At 41.8% G+C, this 21,336-nt stretch overlaps 1 protein-coding gene across 3 annotated transcripts in view; it reads right to left on the bottom strand.

The window, feature by feature from the left end:
- The window catches only part of MAP3K15 (mitogen-activated protein kinase kinase kinase 15), an 80,846-nt gene extending 60,369 nt beyond the window's left edge, over positions 1 to 20,477 (bottom strand). Inside the window, exon 1 of one of the 3 annotated variants that reach the window (XM_018084075.2) lies at positions 20,369 to 20,477. The gene's annotated coding sequence lies outside the window, so the exon portion shown is untranslated. The remainder of the gene's footprint in view (positions 1 to 20,368) is intronic. The other 2 variants (XM_018084074.2, XM_018084073.2) reach the window with 2 other exon arrangements.
- Between the last annotated feature and the right edge of the window lie 859 nt (positions 20,478 to 21,336).

Here is a 21,336-nt window from a genome sequence, read left to right as displayed (position 1 = left end):
TCTATGGTTTGTCTGTTTGCTCAGGAAAACAAAAGAACTGTTGTAAAGTGGCAATTTCAGACTTGTGTTATTTTACAAAAAAACAGGGCAACACCTCTAATCTGTGTTCTCAGACTGAGCTTGTCATTTGCCTTTTACTTAGTTATGGCCTTAATCTTACCTTCCTCTGCTACAGGTTTTATGTTACAAAATCATCTACTGGTGAGAAAAGCCACCACATACCAATATGTATCGATTCTGCTCCTCTCATCCAGCAAAATGGAAGGTGACCAAAAAAGTGCATAACAACTGAGGGCCTTATAAAAGCCAACATTCTTAGAACCACAAACACAAGGGGGAAAGTCAGGCATTTCTTTTGCATTTCCTCCTTCCTGCATGTCAAATCTTGCTCTGGAAAGCAGTTTCACATTCTTCCCATGAATTCACTCTGCTCAGTGCTGAAGAAGTCATTTTAACTATGTATTAACTGAGCAGAAGCAGCATTCCTGGCTAAGAAAGTCAGCTGTTAAATAACTTTCCTGAAAGGATCAGGCAAATCCAGAGCCCAGTGATTAATAGGAAATTGAAAAACTTTAATTTTTCAGATGAGTCTTTCCACTATCCAGAAGCATTACTAACTGCAGCAATTCAAATGATTGCTTTACTTCACTTAACACACAACACATTAAAACTGGCAGACTCCCACCTCCAGAGACAAATCTGGGAACAGCTGTGTTAAGGAAAGTGGTCCAACCGGCCTTTGTGTGGAAAGAGGACACATCCACAAAGAGGAGGAGGAGGAACAGCTGACACCCAAATCTGTTTCTAGCCATAGCATTTGGGTGCATATTAGAAAGTCCTTTCATGTGGCCCAGCGAGGCAGCTCCTCCTTCCTACGCACCTAAAAAGTCTGGAGCGCTCAAACTCAATCCTCTCAGCTCCCAAGGCAAAAAGCTGAAATAAAGCAGGTTTTAAACTACCAGAATAGTTAGAATTTACCAAGAAAAGTTGTAGCCTGGATTACAGTCTGAAAGTAGAGGTAACAAAGCTGGTGCACTTGTTTTTCATGTATAGTATAGGAGTATAGTATAGTATGGTCAGTCTTCGCGAACGAAGATTTGGGAAAGGTCATTACCCTTCCAGCCTGCGCAGTGGATTTTTTAGGTGAGACACAGTGTGCGCTGAACTGAGCCCACCCTTTAATCCTGAGGTTCATCTGCCGGGGCTGAGCGAGCTCGGACGGTGGCAGCGAGGTCCTGAGGACGTAGGTTTGTTTAGAGTGACCTTCTCTTAGATGGATGGCCTTACAGGGCTGACGAGCTCCATCTGCCCGGAGGGGTTCCCTGACCGGGAATCGAACCCGGGCCGGGGTGGTGAGAGCGCCCCATCCTAACCACTAGAGCACCAGGGGGCCCTGTTTTTCATGTACAGATCACAAAAATGCCCCAAATGACCTCCATTCAAACCACTGGGAGAAGCCCCAGCGGCCTGAAATGGCAGAGCAAGGAGCACTTTTTGGACAGCCATCCTGTAGGTGATGAAATGTGAAGTCCAAAGAAGCAGCCAACAGAATACTCCAGTGTAGAAGGAACTGAGGCACAAGTAGCTAGAGTGAAACTAGTAATGAATGCAACCAGCACAGCAACATGTACACAGGGTCTGACAGTAATGTAATGTAGGTAAGAAACACAAAAAAATGTATTTATTTTAAATGTTTACTTGAGTTATAACCAGAAAGAAATTCTTGTGCTTGAGATGGGTTCTCACCTGTAACCTTTTGTCCTTTTGATTCCAAATACTAGCTTTGGCAACATTAGGAAATTTTAATGGTAGGCTCTCTTAGTAATGTATGACATTATAACATTCACTGGCAAACCCCACCCAGCAATATCAACTTTCAGCATATAGTGAAAATCAACAACCCTCCAAAACAACAGGACAGACAAGATTGAGGGGCCAATGCTCCTCTCTGGTTTTCATAATTCTGTACCAAAACCCATTTCATACAAACGCCTCCACAACAGGGTTACATTCAGACCCAAACATTACAGTCACTAATCATGTTAGTGCTGTGGTGTTACTTTACAGTTGTACTCAGATACTGCATCTTTCATCTGCCCTCTGGTACATGGAACTCACACTAAGAATAGAACTAGAACATATTTTTCATGCTTCAGTGGCATTTACTGCAACTCAGGAGACACCAATATCTAAAACTACTCATTTTTCTAAACCATGACAAAGTATTTATGCCATATTTATAATTGATACATATTCCTTAATATCAAAATATCCATTCCAAAAATTGAATCACAAGAAACTGTGCTTTAAAAGGAACAGAACAAATTACAGCAGGAGAACAAAACTGCCAGTTCTAGGAGTTGATCTGTAACCTAAGCTCTCATTTGTTTTTGTGTTTTGGGGTTTCCTTATTCATTAGATATATCATCTGAAACTTTTAAATTTTTTACCCTGCAATTCCATATTAGGAACTTTTTTGTTAAATGGTAGCAAGAATTCTTCCAAAACCCTTCAATACCAAAAGCTTTAAGAAACATTTTAGATACTTCTTAAATATAACTGAATTCACAGAAAAATTAAGTTTCAAACAAGGTAATATGCTACACTAAGAAGGTAATTTTCCTGATCCAGAAAAGCGAAAGTTGTGTCAAGAGCATGCCTATGCTTATTATTTATCTTATCTTTAAAGCGAGTCTCTCAGACTCTGCCAAATCAGAACACAACCACCACCCACAAGAACTGGTGTGGGAAGAAAAGCAATGCAATTAATGTAACACATAGGGTATCCAAATGTAGAATGCCCTTTTAATGGTTTTGCACAAGTATGAAGGAGAAAAATATTATATGATTGGAATAGTAAAACAATTGAAAGTGACCTGTCATTCAGAACAGAGTATAGAACTCTTTTTATTTTTTTGCAGTTGGCAGTTCAAGGAAAGAAGGAAACAATCCTCAAAGAACTCTTCTTGCAATATTGAATTGCAGAAGTAAGGAAAAATATAATTCACTGTAAACAATGTAGGCCTAGGCTTAGAAGTTGCTTAATGTTTTCCCTGACAAAGCTTTGCTTTCAGTTCCTTTTTAACTTTGCCAGTTTTTGCTTCAGGTTGTTGAGTTTTGGATTTTTCTTTATAAGAGATTTACTTAAAACCGACTCAGTTTTTGAGACTGTACTGGAGAACTTATTTCTGGCCAATGTTAAACATCCTCTCATGCCAAATTAAGAAGCCTTAGTGCTTCCAAGCAGAAAAACAGAAATGTGTCAGGTGGGTCAGGCTGCTTGGAAGTAGCACTCCTTTAGCCTCATGAAATGGTGCTCATTCCAAAGCAAAGTTATCAGCAGTGAATTGGTCAGGCACGAGAGAGGTGTTTGGGCCCAGATCACCCAGTCCTCACTGCCTTCACTGTCAATGCAGAGAGAGGAAAAGCACTTCAGAGCACCACTCCTCTCATCTGTCAGACACCTACTTCAGGATGAGATGAACTGCAGGCCAGAAGTGCCTGTTTTTCCCCACTGGCTGTGAAGGGAGTACAAGCAGCTGCAGACACCCACACTGAAGGTGTTCAGTGCTGTGACACCCCTTCTATGGAGCCTCACAGCTCTGCTTTGAAGAATTTCATGAACCATAAGTCATTTCAGACAACAAAGATATAATCACAGCAGGTATTTCCCTGGAGATGTTCCCACCAACCAGATGGTAGCCAATGGAGAAGGACTACAGGGCTTTCTCATCAGTACTTGACTTACAGTTTCTCTATCTGTGAGAAAGAAAAGGAAGGACTGTCACAATTCAAACCCTCACCTAAGATTTCCAAAGAAGTCTCTGAAACAACTAACTCTTGTTCGAGTTTTCCATAAATTACACATTCATTTCTGAATCCCAACTTACAATGTTGGTTATTTTGGCACTCAATGTCTGTCTCGTATTGGTCTCATAAGCCACCAGCATGCTCGTAACAAATGTGGATAGAGCCTTTCCCAAATCTTCATTCGTGAAGCCTGGCCATGATGATGATGAAATATTATATAACTGTAGGGATGACTGTTCTTTAAGAGGTGTGTTTGCATCTACTATCACAGCCCAGAGTCTTTTCTGCAACTCATATAATCTGATTGTTTAATTATATTGGCACATTGACTATAATCTCCTGGTCTATGGATAAAGTTTATACAGAAGTTAAATTCTCAGTAAAATTACCTTCAAGACAAATACAAGCATGACATTTCCCTGTAAGGCACTGACATTCATACTACAGTGAGTAACACACTTTATCTTTTTTTTTTTATTTTATTTTACTTCTTCCTTCCATACCACAGATTGTGAGGTCCCGGGAACAACATAACCTCAAGCGTGAGGGAGTTAACTCACACTGGTGTGAGAGATCACAGTAAAAAGGAGAACGTCCACACACACTGTCACTGGAAACTCACCCAGCACCCACCCCTTTACACAGTCTCCCTTCCTTGAGGAAGGATTGTAAAAATTCACAGTCAGATGCCTTTAGTTACCGACCACGAACACTTCAGATGGGTCCTACCAAAATCTACACACAGCTAATAAATGAATTATCAAAGTTGTGACGCACAAGAGATCAATATTTATACAATTCCTTTGTAAAATTACACCCTTCAAGCTCCCATGTTAGGAAATGAGAGAGATCTCATCACTTGGATCCTGGCCATTTCAGCAGTTCCACAGCTCAGGCTGATGAATGCCTATGCCTGCCTGCAACTCCTACCTCTTTCCCATGACCCATGGTCTCTGATTCCTTCTCTCACCATTCTATTCTCCCCTTATCCCTCAGCCTATATTTAACTTGGCAATTTCTGGCTAACTCAGTGACAGCACAATAGCAGACAGAATCTGCTCTGTCACTGCAGCTAATCAGTCCTGTGAGTGCTATCAGCTACCAGCTTCACACCAGCCTTCCAGAAAAGTACTTTATGAAACTGTTACACTTTATAACAATTGAAAGAAATAAAGGTTAAAAACTTAATTTCATGAAAACTCACTTTTTACATATCATATAACAAAACACATCTGCATCTGTAACTGAAAAATCCAGTTCTGTAAGTAGTAAAAAAAGACTCAATGCTCACATAGTACACACACTAACATCTCTTACAGTCATCCCCACTGTATTATGTTCACATTTCATGAGTGCCAAAACGAAGTACTTACACTTACAATGACTGTTATTTAAACTTTCTAAGCATGTACTCAACAGGAGTAAAACAGGGAAAAAAAGACAAAGCAATTTGCTACCTGCAGGTTGACTTTCATCACTTAACCATATATACTGTAAAAAGCAACATCTATTAATCACTGCAAGTTTCAGGATAAACAATCCTTCCTAGGGTGAAATACTCTATCACAGAGTGGTAAGACAGTAGTGATACTGACTACCTAACTATTGTTAAAATATGCTGAAGAATCTTAACATTCCAATAAACTCTTAAATACAGCTATGCTGAGTTTGGCTGAGATAGAGTTCATTTCCTTTTTTTTCAATTGCAATTTTAAACCCTATGGTCTGGTCCAAACTGAGAAGGGGTGGAGATTGTAATGGATATACCTTTAAATTGCTGCAACCATGATTTGAGTTGCATGTTATAGAAATTGCTACAGCAGGAACCACTGCAGAAAAAAGCTTACCAGAATTAGGCAAATGAAGATTCCAGAAGTCACTCACTTCTCACTTTTTCCCAAATTCATTATTACTGAAAGGCTCCCAAAATCTGTGTATCCAGGATGCTACAAAAAAACTTACCCATCATAGACAATCTGAGAAAAACACCTGTTCCATAATTTCCCCCGTTCATATGCTCCAAGTATATTCAGAATTTTTACAGAGATGCTGGACAGCCATAATGAGTAGATATCTCACATACATACTGTTCACTATGCCAAGTCATTAAGGATAACTAATTTCCTCAGGATAACTATTTCCTAAAATTTTTCTGCAAGCCAAAGAGCCTACCAATTCTACAGGATCTGACATTATTCTGCCCTATTTAATATCGGAGAAGAAAAGAAACAGCCGAGTAAATTAAAAACAGGCACTTCACACTTGCCCGCTGCACTCGCAGTGTGCCGAGCCTCACATGAGACGATTTCCATGAAATGCACCAGAGTGCAGCCAGCTGAGAGCACACAGAAAAATCACCCCAAGCCTGACCCTAATTTGAACCTTGTCTGCAATTAGGGGGGAAAATGAGAAAGGTGAACTTTATTTAACTTTTCTTGCACCTCTGCACTTCCTCCACTGGGTCATAAAAGGCAGTGAAAGGGAATGAAGTATAGAGAAAAAGGTTGTGTAATGCAATAACCCGACCTAAGCAAAATTAAGAAGAGTATGAAATTCAACAAGAAAGGTTGTCCCTTCCTCCCTGACTGCAGGCAAATCAATTTCTAGGCCAAGGAGATTTAGGTAAGCTTCAAACTTTTAGACATTTATCCAAACTAAACCACTTGAGAGTCACCCATCATTTAATGTTGAATATCTTGGCTGGGTAACAGAAAAAAAAAGCCTAATCTGCACATCTCCCACAGGTCACACACTGGTCAACATGATATATTTAAAAAAATGAGAAAAATAAAATTATGCTGAGCTTTATCTTCTTCTCAAAGAAATGTAAGATAGAAGAACAGTAATCAAAATAAAAGGAACTAAAAATCAAAAGAAAAAATATTTCAGTACACTAAAGCTCATAAGCCTGGGTTAAACTAAACACCTTTATTCCCTTCTTTAAGAATTAAAAATACAGCATATGAAAATAAATGAGACTTTCCTACTCTGACTCTGTTACTTTTTCCCAAATGTTTTTTTTTAAAAACAAACATCAAGAGATCTCCATCATTACCACTCAGAACTTTAATGTACCAAACTGAGGTATCCCAACTCACAACTAGAGTACAGATTTCCTCTTTATGTTGACAGACACCCAGATTGTTCATTAGGACCCATATAAAAGCACAGTAAGTTACACACAGAGAAAATGTTAATTGAGGAAAGGCAGTATTATTAAAGTGCAAAAGCTTATTAACATAGTTTACATAAATCCACAGCATCCTCCGTGAGCCAAGAAACTTGCACTCACACATTAATACAGAGTTCTTGATTTATTATTCCGGATGCTGGGCAGATGTGGATTCAATCTGCTATTTTAAGCTTTACTGTAAACAGTACAAGCTTTAAGTGCCAGCCTAAAACACTGCATGTACCACTGAACATTGTAATTTAAAAAATGGGCAGCCTTCATTAAAAAACAAGAAAGATCTATTTCAAGACACTATGTAGAGATCAAGACTTTTTTCCTCAGGACTGCTCTCAGTCCATTCTCTGCCCAGCCTATATTTGTATATAGATAAGTATGAAGTTGTCACAATACGGATTCCAGCAGGAATGCTGAGAATATCTCAGTGTAAGCGTTCGATGCTGTATTTTTTTCTCTTAGTTTTTCTTCTTGTAAATTTAACTCCGCAGCCTTAAGGCTGATTTCTTGCAACATTATATTTATCATACAGTTGAACCCACAGATGAAGTTTCTACACAAATCAGCAGTCTATGAGTACTTTCTTTGTCCAAAGTCCCAAAAAGACTTTATGAAATCTCTGTCACTTCCTGATGAAGTATCCTTTTCTCTTTATTTTGTGGAAAGACCATAGTCAGATTTAGGGATGATTAGCAAAGAATAAAAACAAAACTCAGGAAAAAGAAAAAAAGAAAAAGGGTCGCAGAAGCATTGAGCATCTTTATTAATGTGAAAGTGTTTCTACTAAGTCACTTTCCTCTTTTGAAGACTTCTGAGTTCTGTGTATTGCACCTTCTGTGGAGAGGATGGGGCCAAGCCATAATGCTTCAACAGAGTGCTTTACCCCACGCTCATGCATATTCATGATAGGACCACTTTTCTGCATCACCCCGGTGATCACAGTGTAGTATATCACAGAGTAGAATTCAACATTGAAAAAAACCCTAACATCTGTTCTATCAGTCACTCAGAATCAGTTTTCAACTTCAAACTGGCAGGAAAAGTCAATTGCAAATGATTGGAGGAACTTAAGAGGCCTGTGCCTGTAAGTAAGGGTTGAGCCACAGAGCAGGGAGAACACTGCATTTTGTATCACTAGAATCAGTGCGCTGGTTTTATAAGCACCGTTTCAGATGCGATGTGGAAAAAAAGAAATACATGAATAACTGCAGTGAAATTTTCAGATGGCAAGCAGTTTCTAAGAAAACATTTTGGAAATTTGTGTTATCAGGTCATCCAAATACTGTACAGAGTCTTGATGCATTTTGGTGCACATGGGCTGTGTATCTTCAGTGTATATCAGCAAAATCTTCCCATCTGTTCTGACATTGCCTGATTTCACTAGCCTTCATTCAAAAATTAAGTTCTTATAATCACAGCAATGGTATTAGCCACTTGATGTAATCCTTTTGGATTTCAGTACAGATTTCTATATTGTCTCTCACAGTATCCTTCTGGACAAGATGTCCAACATACAACCAGAGGCATCAGAGGGTAAAAAAAAAAAGTTAAAAAATAATCAAGCATTCTTTTGTGCCTTGACTGCAAGCCAGAAAGTCAAAGCAGTTTCTGGCTTTCCCAAAACAATATAACGACTTACCTAGCCGTGTTATTATAATAAGCAAAAAGCTAAGGTTATCAGCTCCAAAACTTTATTAACATGAAAACAAAAAATCCATCTCAAACATTTTCAGACATTCACTCTAATTTGGATACTTTCTTCACCTGACAACAACTCATAACTTGTCACTTGTCTAAAAGCATCATAAACAGTAGTAGTAGGAACTGGCAGAATGTCTGGCTTTGAGGATGGTAATCATGTCCTCAAACTGGGTTTAAAAAGACTGAAGCATGTCAAGCATCCATTTACAAAGAAAACATCTGAAACAATATCACACTTGCACAAAAGGCAGAGCTGATGCTGACAAAAGCTGACAGTTACTGTGTGAAACAGGATTGTGCACACAGAAGCTCTGCTAAGTAAGGCAGCCTAGTGCCAAACAGTAATGCCATTGTAAACATTAGCTTTTCTCCTGCAAATTTTTATTGACTAAGATTAGTGCAACAGAGATGACTGGTCTAGCACTGTTAGAAAGAAACACACAGACAGAATGCAGCCTTGTACTGCAGAATTAAAAAGAAAAATTAAAAAAAAAAGTCTTTGTGAGTGAAGGGCAGCAACAGGAGAGTTAATGAAGCTAATCTCACCAAAGTGAAATTATTATAGGCAGATACTTTTCTGCAATAGAAAAAATCACAGCCTTTCTGTGATTGCTAAGGCAAGGACACTTGATTCAATACAATTTCTAGTGGCTGAGCTGGCTATTAAATGGTTGTAGCAAATTTAAAGGTGAACAGGAGAGAGGACAGCAATCAAATGGCAAGTAATTCACTATCCTGAATTTAAAAAAGTAACTCCCGTTATTTTCCCCACAATCAGTTTCATAGAGTGTAGCACTGTTTTTGACAGGCCTGGAGGCATCAGAGTACCACAATTCATGGAAAGCACTGCTGGCACCAGTAGGAAACTGAAGAATTTTAGACAAAGCTTATTATCGTGCTGATTTACATGGGAGTTTGTTGGTTTTCCAGAACCAACACATTTTTGGCATAGACTTCAAAAGCTTTAGCTATCATGTGAACAACACATTTCAAATTGTTGAGAGGTCCATGACCATCAGTTGAGCTACAGTTCTGTGCATAAAGGCATGTTTTCCTAAACAGAATTAAAAACACAAAAGGCAGAGAATCCAGACATTTCCTTCCATACTTGATACAAAATGAAACAAGAAAGATTATACTGAAACAGTTAAAAAAAGCACTTCAAGATGATTCTCTTTGTGTTTTACTTTAAAGTGGTATTGAAGACTTTTTAAACATAACTTAAGCACAAAAGCAGTACATACTATAGTAGACACAACTGCATGTGCACAAGTTCAGCTATGATAAAATGGACTACCTTCCTTGCTACTGGATTTGGCAATACCATCCCGGATGAGCAGAAAGCTAGGGACATAGTCTGAACAGTGTCATTACTGTTTTGGATTTGTGTCTGTCATCAGAGCCTCCTCTAGTCAAAGAAAGATCATACTAACCAAAACTGGGATCATGTCCTTTCAATGTAGTAAAAGTTGGGGTACATTTTTTAAAGTTCTGAATCCCATTTGTCTTGGAGCTCCAAGGCATAACTGTTGTTGAACTACTGACTCAGACAGAAGTTTAAATGCTCAGAAGCGCTACCAAATAATATTTGAAAAGTTTCGGTTCTACCACCTTGAACACCACAGCATAACCATTTACCTTCTCAGGCTGAATATTACAAAGGATAAAAAAAGCAAGCATGGTGTATCATGACATAGCAATCCAATATAATTAAGTGTCAGAATTCACATTCCAGCTTTGGGTTCCACCTTGCAGACTACAGTGATGCAACTTCTGTTCCTGGCATGCCTCTATAGCCAGCCCAACCTCCCTGGAAAAGGTGACCTCTTGCAGCGCTGCTGAGAGAAAGAAGAGGTTAGGTGAACTCATACTGTGAGACACGTTTGACCACCGGGCTGCCATTTGAATCACCCTGACCTCAGCAGACACACTATGCTGTTTATAGCAAGCCTGTGCTAGGGAGCAGGATAAAGCAACAGTTGCAGTCCTTCTCTTGGCTCAGCCTGAGGCACTCAAATGGCTGTTCAAAGGTAGCCTGAGGCTAAAGCAATTCACATCCCTGCTGAAGTGCAAGGCAAACAGAGCCTACCATATTCATGGATTTCACCTGCCAGCAGCAAACATTGAGGTCCCCCTAAGACCCTACACCCATCTCGACTGCCAAACTGCAGCCATGTAACAAACTGCAGTGAGAAAGGAGGCAACAGCTTGGCCAAGCAATCACTGCTGCAGCTGCTCCTCCACATGCACCAAAGTAGCAGCATGCCCTGAGTACCACCTGAACACAGGTTTGCAGCCAGCAAGTTCAAACTGGAGGCCCCTGACAGTGACAAAATATAGTCTTTGCATACATCCTCCACACGCAGCCCCACCCCTCCTCTCCCTTTCTGCAGTCCCTGACTGTAATGAGATTTGTCCTGGGATAAGAACACCAGGTGAGTATTGCAAGAGGAACTGTCTGGATGCATGATAAATGCACTTCAGAGATGGGGGAGCCCAAATGTTTGGGACTGACTTTGGTGCACACTGGCCTGCATAAGGGTATAAAACGCTGCTGGACTTTGGGCCAACTGGTCTCCCAGTGTTGCAAGCAGCTTCCAGGCAGAGCCCCTTCCCAGCACAGATGCCTGCAGGGTATGTGCAACCTGAAGATGAGGAACTTTTTGACAGGTGAGTAAAAAGCACTTAGATCCCATCACATATGGAGATAAAATTCTAAAGTAGCAGCATAGGTACTTTGTTGCTTTGTAATTGTGAATTCAGCAAGGCCAGACTGTAAACCTGTACTTTTCTATCCAAACCTGCTTGCATTATAAGCCTTTAGACGTAAAATGTTGACCAAATCTGAGACTAAGTGGACCTAGCTACACCTAGACTTCTCTGAGAAGTTTAGAAAGCAAGGGGGTTTCACTGAAGCTCATGACTCAACCAAAGGGACCATGACTTGATCATACTATAATCTATTATAATAGATGATAGAGCTGTTATTTGAGAAACTGCACTGGCAATATTCATATACTGAATTAGCAATAAATCTAATAATTATCATTCACATAATCACCATATCCTACTTCTGGCACCTGGCCAAGAGCCTTCTCTTCACTACTTTGCTACAAGTCCATCTTGAGGAACCCAAAAAGTCTTGAGTTCTCAACCAAGTTTGCACCAAGTCCTTACACCTCAGAAGAGCTTTACCTCAAACTTCTACATCTGCAAACTACGAACATTAGTTACTTTTTAACTAGAGAGTGCATGCAAGTGTAATTTGACAATTAAAAAACAACACAAGATTACACTGATAAAAGCAAAGCATGACCCCAGAACGTAATATGAGCTATTGCATATCTACCATAATTAGTCTGTTTTATGGGAGGATGGAAATTAAAGCAGTGTAATTAACCCACACAAGCAAACAGTTCATTTTTTTTTCCCTTTAACCTAATTTTGTGACTTTCAGGTCTAAGAAAAACAATTCTTAAACCTATGAAGAGTATGCTACACACAGCACAGTGAGACTGAACAAGCATGCAATCACTGTAAAGGAGATCAGTGGCCAGGGACCAGGCTCCCACATAAGCAGCCCCTGGTTGACTCAAGCCTGTCAGCCTCACGTACAGCTTCTTTCAGCAGTTCTCTGATGTCACTGAGAGTAAACTTGAAATACCACAAGACAGAACCAGAGATCTCTTGCCCACATCTCATGGTCAAATGGCACAGTACATTCCTTCAGAGCGACTTAGGAACTACACTGAAAAATATGTTTGCATAGAATTCCTAAACTAAACAAAAAAAGTGAGCTTTAGAATGCGCTGACTGGTATGCATAGCCAGCACATTTTTTTTCCTCCTATCAGAGGGAAAATATTTTCAGAACATTTACTGATGTGAAGAATTTCAGAAAATGCTGCAAGTTTAACTTCCAAAAAAACATTTAAACAATATTTAAAAAAAAACCTAACCCACTTTAACTGCAGTGTTTTCAAGGGTTGTAAGTGCACCAATAATTGATCTTCAGAACAAAGGCAGTTTAAGATAGATGCAGTTGTTCCTCTCTTCAGAATAACCCTAAATGTTCAATTTTTTGAAATCATTTGTAATGACTGTAATGGGCGTAAAAGCCTTTAAGTCTATTTAGTGGGAATCAATAAGATTGTTAATAATAGAGAAATAATAGAGAATAACAGAGAAAATAATAATAGAGAAAAATATTATTTACAGAGTAAGTTAAAACAAAACAGAAACAAACAATTTATATTGTATGCAGAGAGAAGATTCCTTCTTAGCTGATTCAACATCTAGAAAACATTTGATATGTTCCCAGCTACAAAGCCCAGTGACAGAGTTCACAGTCAGATTCTGGGAAGCCTTCGCAGATTTAGTATTTAAGCTCAGGAATAGAGAAAGACAGAGAACACAGCTGTAGGCTGAGTTGGTTTTTTTGGGTTTTTCATGCAAACAAGTTTATGCACAGGAAAGAACATGGAACAAAAATAACTGCATGCTTTTTCTTTTTCCTTTACCCAAAAGTCATGGCACAGAAATGAGTAACTTCACATAGACCATATGTGCACACATTTATTATCGCACTTTGGAACAACAGAAGTCCAAATTTGCATGGCTCACACCAGATTTTTAGAGAGGCAAACAACTTCATTCAAAGTTTCATTAAAAGGTAGGACTCATACTGGGTTTGGATTGTTGATACGTCTTTTCATATGACCCATCACAAGTAAAAAGAGATGCTCATTCCAAAAGGAGAAGTAACACAATGGAATCTCTCTCTGTTAGAGAATCAAGGTATATTTCTCTGCCCAAATACAGCCTGGACAGAAAATGGATTGAGAACAGCCTCGAGGAGAAGGACTTGGAGTGTTGTATGATGAGAAGTATGATATGACCCAACAATGTGTGCCTGCAGCCCAGAAAGCCAACCATGAGCTGCACCAAAAGCAGGGTGGCCAGCAGGTCAAGAGAGGGCATTCTCCCTCACTACTCCACTCTTGTGAGATTCCACCCAGAGTGCTGCGTTCAGCTCTGGGGCTCCCAACATAAGGAAGATTAGAACCCATCGGACAAGTTCAAGAGGAGGACCATGAAGATGATTAGAGGGCTGGAGCCTCTCCCACGAAGACAGGCTGAGACAGTTGGGGCTGTTCAGCCTGGAGAAGGCTCCAGGGTGATCTTCTAGCAGCCTTCCAGTACCTAAAGGAGGACTACAGGAGAGCTGGAGAAGGACATTTTACAAGGGCCTGTAGTGATAGAACAAGGGGGAATGGCTTTAAACAGAGAGGACAGGTTTAGATTAGATATTAGGAGAAAATTCTTTACTGTGAGGGCGGTGAAGCACTGAAACAGGTTGCCCAAAGAGGCTGTGGATGCCCCATCCCTGGAAGTGTTCAAAGCCAGAGTGGGCAGGGCTTTGGGCAACCTGGTCTAGTGGAAGGTGTCCCTGCCCATGGCAGGTGGGTTGAAACAAAGTTCAACATGGGAAAGTGCCGGGTTGGGGCAACCCTGGATGTACATGCATACAGACTGGGGAATGAGATGCTGGAAAGTAGCACCTTGGAAAGGGACCTGGGGGTCCTGGTCGACAGCAAGTTGAATGAGTCAGCAGTGCCCTGTTAGCCAGGAGGGCCAACTGTGTCCTGGGGGGCATCAGGCAAAGCATCTCCAGCTGGTCGAGGGAGGGGATTGTCCTGCTCTGCTCTGCTCTGGGGCGACCTCACCTTGAGTACTGCTCGCTGTAATACGAAAAAAGATATAAAGCTATTAGATAGTGTCCAAAGGAGGGCAATGAAGATGGTGAAGGGCCTTGAGGTGAACTCATATAAGAAGTGGCTGAGGTCGCTTGGTCTGTTCAGCCTGAAGGAGAGTAAGGGGAGACCTCATCATAGTGTACAACTTCCTCATGAGGGAAAGAGGAGGGGCAGGCACTTATCTCTGCTCTGTGGGGCCAGTGACAGGACCCGAGGGAATGGCCTGAAGGCCATGTGTCAAGGGAGGTTCAGGTTGGATATTAGAAAAAGATTCTTCCCCCAGAGGGTGGTTGGGCACTGGAACATGCTCCCCAGGGAAGTGATCACAGCACCAAGCCTGACAGAGTTCAAGAAGCATTTGGATTATACTCTCAGGCACATGGTGAGACCCTTGGGGATGGTTCTGTGCAGGGCCAGAAGTTGGACTCGATGATCCTTGTGGGTTTCTTCCAACTCAGCATATTCTGTGGGATGATCTTTAAGGTCCCTTCCAATCCAAGCCATTTTATGATTCCGTGACAGTGACATATAGATTTGATGGATTGCATCAGGCTCATTACCATAATTTAAAACTGGCCTCACATACCTGCATGCAAAAGGGTTACAATACCGGTATATTACAAGGTCTAGTTATCAAAATATTTGGTTCGATGGCACAGTGCAGAGCGTTGCTGGAGGCATCTGTAGTCGCTCTACATGTGCAGTACCATGCAGAGATAAAAGATCAGGTCCTGACAGCTCTGCTGTTGTATTAAAGCAGCACAATATCCAACCCAGTCAGCTCTGGCCTCTCAGCTACCACTCTCTTGTTCTGAAAGTAGCTGGTTTGCTTCTCTTCATATTTCTGGATTCTGTGGTATATAAATCTTTTGAGATTTAAAGCAAATACTCCCCTTGCCATTGAGCCAGTTGCAAGGGAAGAGAAAGGCAAGAAAAAAGTTTAAGTATTCCCCAGTAAAACAAAAAAACCCCTGCCCGCTGAGGTAAGTATGAGAGAGCTAACCCTTAACTCCTTCCCTGCTGCTCATTGTCACACCCAGGGGCAAAGATAAATTGCAGCAGGAAGGTCTGTTGAACTTTAAGATGTTATTGCCCTCAACTGTCACTCTCACCTTCCGGTCAGATTACAATCCCTGTGGCACAGCCAGCGAGAGAAGAACGTGCCTCCAGCTGAGCTACACTGGTTACCAAGCCGTGTATTATCCTAAACTAGAGACAAGTGTTTACTGCCCCCTGACACACTAAGCCTTTGGGCTGAGGAAGTTGAAGCATCCCTGCCAATTCTGAAGCAGGGACACCGGCCTTCTGAGGACAGAGAGCTTCAGGGCAGGCAGCCGGGTACAGGCAACAATCATTCATTCCCCCAGTGGTTGCCAGAGCCTGAAAATTAGGATCCAGCATATACATTTCCTCCTTCCAGTTTCATGGTATAGCATGAAAACAAGAGGAGTTTCAGGGACAAGAAATGAGGGTTATGTTAACAGTGGTTCAACTGTGGTACAGAAGTAAGGAGGACCCACGCTTCAGTCTCTGTCTGGGCTCCCTTCCAAGTTTAACATTGGTTCTGAGTGAAGATGGGGCTGCAGAGACAGATACCAATGAATTTTTGGGCTGCCTTATAATGCAGGTTAGACAATTTGATATATAGCAAAACAACAGAAACACATTTCAAAATATTCCACTATACTCACAAATTAGCTGAGATAGTGTCCTGGATTGTGAGAGGAACACTCATTTTTCTCAGGCCAATATTTAGCTTCATTCCTCAGTATACCACTCTTTCTAGCTTGTCTTCCTTTCAGTTGATTTTCATCCTGATGACTTCAGTGACTGCAGTCATCTCTGAATGCTCTGGTCAAATGTTCAAAGAAACATTCCAAGCCTCAAAACAGAGTGCTGTACATCCCTCGCGAGGGAAAAGGATGATCAGCTACAGAAACAGGACTTCACAATCCAAAACAGAAACATCCAAAACTTGTATAACTGTACTTCATCCACTCCTTCATTTCCACACAGTAGCCAAACGCTGTGGCACTTCAGGCAATAAGCCCAGATAAAGTTTTGGTTTGACAAGGAAAAGCTACATCTCTTTCTATCTACCATCACCTTTCCAGAGGTACAGGTCAGACATTCGACTCTGACATCATGTTTGCTGTCTTAGTACATCCAGAACAGGAAGATCCTTTGCAGCTATGAACCACTCTGCCTGCAACATCACTAGCCAAGTCACACTCACCTTTTCACTGTTTCTTAAGCTGTTTATGAATGCACCATACCACCTGTAGTTTTTGTAGTTTTGTAGTTTTTCTGCATGGGACGATTCTGAAGAATTCTAAAAATCCTTAGTGAGCTCCTAGGCTCCCTGTTCCTAAGGAAAATACTTTATTTTGTGCAAAAAAGCTTCACACTAATGCCCAGTATCTGTGGTTTCAGTTTAAAAATATCGTTTCTTTTTCTTCCCAGAGATAAAGTCAATGTATGCAAGCATCCTTGCTGCTTCTCCATTAGGTACATACCATCACCCACTTCAGCATAACATAAATTACTTTCCTGACAGCTTGTTTCTAGCACACACTGAGCAAAGAAATCTCATCTTTCTGCTATTTCACAATTTATTGTAAATTTGCTCTCACAAGTGCTGTAGTTCCCCTTTAGCAAAGCACCTGAGAACACTGGGTGATTTCTTAGGATCAGGGTCATCCTGCATTACCTGCAATACTTAACGAATGGCATAAGTCACACTTCCATGCATGATAAGATTTCAAATGATAGTAAGTCAGTAACGAGTACACTCAAGGAGAAAAAGAGACATATTGTCTTACTATGGAATACAGGTGGTTTTGCAGCACTCAGTGTTGTACTGAAAAATCATCTACTAGAAAATCTGCCTGCAGACAGGAAAGAAATTCCTGTTGATCTTTTTTACTGTACTCTGTCCTTAAACTTTGCTGACTTTGTCATCAATTTTCCAGCTCCAAGAGAAATCATATTATAGATTCATACTAAATAAGGCAGATAAGCTTGATTTGGACAAGGATTGTCTTATGACTAAATAAATGACTACAATTTCAAGCAGGGCCAGGGAAAAAGGCAAATGGATAGCATTTTTAACAAAGACTCTCCTTACTACTCACAGGGAAATGGTCCTTGCTGCTCAGTCTTTAAGCATTAGTAGATGGTTAAGGTTCCACTAGTAAACCAAGAGATGGTTACAGGCATCTTTTAGAGATCCCCCCACCCTCATTACAAAGCAAGAGGACATTCTTCTCAAGGTTCTGCCCCGATGTACAGAAAGTAAATAGATACTATAATAGATATCTTCACTGTGGGAAACACCTGCTCAATATCTTGCACAGGTAGTAATAAAACTTCTTTAGATTTTTTTCTTCTTAAAGTAAACACACAGTAATTTCCTAACACAAAGTTCATCATGAACCATAGGACTGCTCGTATTAAAACTCATTCTTAATGCTGTTCTTCATTAAGAACTGAATAGATGTCAAGGGTCCCAATCCAACACATGTTCTGGAAAAAGAATATGGTAACAATGACTTGCATCTATAAAACACAGAAACTAAAAATTACTGATTTTTCAAATATTTAAGAGATCACAAAGTAGTGGATAAAGAATGTTGCATGTAAATGAAAAAATATGAGATTCGGCATTTTGGATAATAGCTTGACTTGTATTCAAAAGCATGAGGCAAGGGAGAACCCACCAATAAAGAACACAGAGCAAGAAAACAAGAAGGGCGTAACAAAAATTCTCAGGAAATAGTAACAGAGCATTCTACATAAAATGAGAACTGAAAAAAAAAGAGGCAGCACTTTAAAACCCACAGTGACACTTCAACTCAATGGCTCAGCATAATTTCGTAAGCTTAAATTTTAGAAATATAAAGGTTCTGACTGAGGAGTTCTCAGATCATCAATCTGCAAAGCAAGAAAAAAAATGATATAAAAAATGTCGATGCTAGAAGAGCCACTTATTAAAATATTAAAACAACAGAAGAGCAAAATAAAAACCCTATTAAAATAATGGGGTTTTTTAAATTAAGAATGCTAGCATTTTCAGGGTGACATTGCACTCAATGGCAGATAATTGGGACCCCTGACAATAATGCTAAAGTACTACTAACATATTCAGCATGGTTTTCAAAAAAGTATATACAGTGAAATAAATCTTTCTGCTTTTGACAGCTTGGTTGATAAAGATGACTTATGCTAATACACTCGAGTTTCTCTTAATACAAGTAACTTATCATTAAAGGATGCTTTGACTAAAAAGTTTGACAAATAAAGGCATACATTACACAAATTAAAAAGCTTTCCCCCTGGTTGATCTCCAGATGTTGCTACTATAAAGAAATCCACATAAACACTACTTTGACTGGTTTCCTTTGAAATTCCTGACTGGGGATTATTCAATTTTAATGGACACTAAAAATGATATAAAGTATTTCCTGACCAAACCTGGATATGTGTTGAAGGAGCATCCAGAAACAATGCACTTTACTATTACAAAGTGATATTAATCACTGATAAAATTATCTTGGTCCTACAAGATGACTTGAATGCAGAAGTCCATGAAGTTAGGCCACATTCCCAGAAAAGAGGCACTCCAGAACGCAGCAGGAAAACATTTTGAATAACTGTCTCAAGCTCTCAGTACAATGAAGAGCAGGTGTGTGCACAATACATTAATAGGACGATTAGTAGAAACAGTGAAATAATCTTGTATTGATGAGTACACTATTATGCTTACTTTCAAAAGGGCTACAAAAATATTGGAGATGCACAATGAAATTGCTAGTTCATGCTTGTGTACTAAGACACACAAAGAATATATTACACACCCGCCAACCTCGCTAGCAGTTATAACAAAAACCCTTGACTGGGAATGTAAAAAACAATGACAACAGAGCACGTAAAGTTCTTCAATATTTGGAGAACTTACTGGGATGAAATGGACTCCTAATCACATGAGAGTTTAAAATAAAATTAAAGTTTTAAGAAGTATTCTTTAACACATCTCATGAGCAAAACAAAGTTATTCTTGTGAAAGATGGACATCAGCATGGACTTTCCCTCTTTGAAATCTGTGAATTCCCCCATTTCTTACTGTCTGCTCATACAAATAGGAGAAAAAGTCTGCATGTCAGCAACATGTTCACATATCTTGATTAGTCTTAATAATACCTATTGACTCAGAGGTTTCCTCTGCTTGCTCAAAAAGCTCACAGTTCTCTGCCATAGTGCCCAAGCAGCCACATGTTTTTGAGTGGAGAAGGGATGGCACCTTTCTTTTGAACCATCCGACACCAGTAACCAGCTGGAGCCAGAACGGGGTGGGCAATACTCACAGGTCTTCCTCAGGGCCCTTGCTCAGAGCAACACTGGATCACCCTGTTCCTGGCTACATACAAGCCAATTTCACTGTCCAGGTCTGGAGTGAGAGGGGTGAACAAGCAGCCTCTGGCCAAGCCAGACCAGAGCCTGGACTGTCTTCATGGGATGTCACACTGAGCTCCCAGCCAGGCTGGGCAAACCACACCAGCAAGAGCCGCTACTCCTTAAGGTTCGGTTGGTGCTGCAGGATCCACAGTCCTGCTGGAGCTACACACTGCAGGGACTCAAAGGGCTGCTGTAAGCGCTTGAACTTTTTCCTCACACCTCCTCCTCCTCTTCCATGTGCTTGGCACATTACCTGGGAATCCCTTCACACACGTTTCCCTGTCTCCACAACTCTTCCTAAGAGCCCCCCTTCGCAGTCTCTTATTCGCCCATTCCCCCTCTTCTCTGGCCTCTATGGCGCCTTTATCGACCCCTCCCCAGCCCGGCCGGCAGCGTCCCTGCACCGCCCGGGCAGGTGGCACCGCGTCCCGGCTCAGCCCAGCCTAGCCCAACCCGCTCACCTGCGTCGTAGAAGGCGTCCAGCACCGCCGTCTCCCCGAAGTCCAGCTCCCCGAAGTTGACCGTGCTGAGCTGGGCTCCCTCGGCCTCGCAGGCCCGCAGGAGGCACAGTCGCGCCCCGGCCTTTTTCGTGGGTCCGCGGCCGCTGCCGCCTTGGGCGGGGTCGTTCAGTGCGACATACCGAACCCGCAGCAGCGCGGCCCGCGGGGGCCGCCGCGCCACCTCCGCCGCCTCGCCTCGGCGGCCCGGCCCGGCCGACGGCTCCGGTCCGCGTCAGGGGGCGCCGGCTCCCGCGGCGCGCTGCCGCCCCGGAGGCTCATATGCGGCGTCGAGGGACGAGGGGAGCGGCAGCGGCTGGCGGGCAGGTGCTCAGCGGTGGCCGCGTCCATCGCAAACAGTGGGCAAACTCCGCAACTCCCTCCTCCTCTCTACCTGCCGGCCCCTTCTGCCGCGGCCGGGCGTAGCGTGCCCTCGGCGGCGGGCACGACACGCTACGGAGAGTAAGCGGTGAGGCGGCCGGAGCGGGTCTCGGCACCGCCCTCCCCGACCGGGACAGCCCGGGGGACGGGACAGCCCGGGGGAGTCCGGCTCCACCCCGCCGTGCCTTCCCGGGACAACGCGCCCCGCTTCCTTCCGCGACCGCGGCGGCACTGGAAAGGAGGCACCGCCGTCGGGGCGATCGCGACTCCTTTATTACTTCCCTTCCCCGCCCCTCTCCGGGCAGCGCCTCCGCGCACCGCCCGCGGCTCCACTGCCTCAGGAGCAAAGGCAACTGCTGCACGTCTGTCTTTATTCCCTCAACTTGCTCCATCGCAGATTTATTTTTTTTTAGCTGACTCTCCCTTCCCTGTTGTTTACACGAGTTTGACCACAGGCAGACTGTGTCAGAAGTTTGGGTAATAGTTCATCCTTAAATTCCTTCTCTTTTTCTTTTATTATCTCCCCCGATCATGACAAAATCGGCTCTTAG

This window comes from Manacus vitellinus, unplaced genomic scaffold (genome assembly GCF_001715985.3).
Source record: "Manacus vitellinus isolate BGI_N305 unplaced genomic scaffold, ASM171598v3 scaffold_7_pilon, whole genome shotgun sequence".
NCBI lineage: Eukaryota > Metazoa > Chordata > Aves > Passeriformes > Pipridae > Manacus > Manacus vitellinus.
Note: the sequence above shows the minus strand (reverse complement) of the source record. Positions and strands in the feature narration are given on the sequence as shown.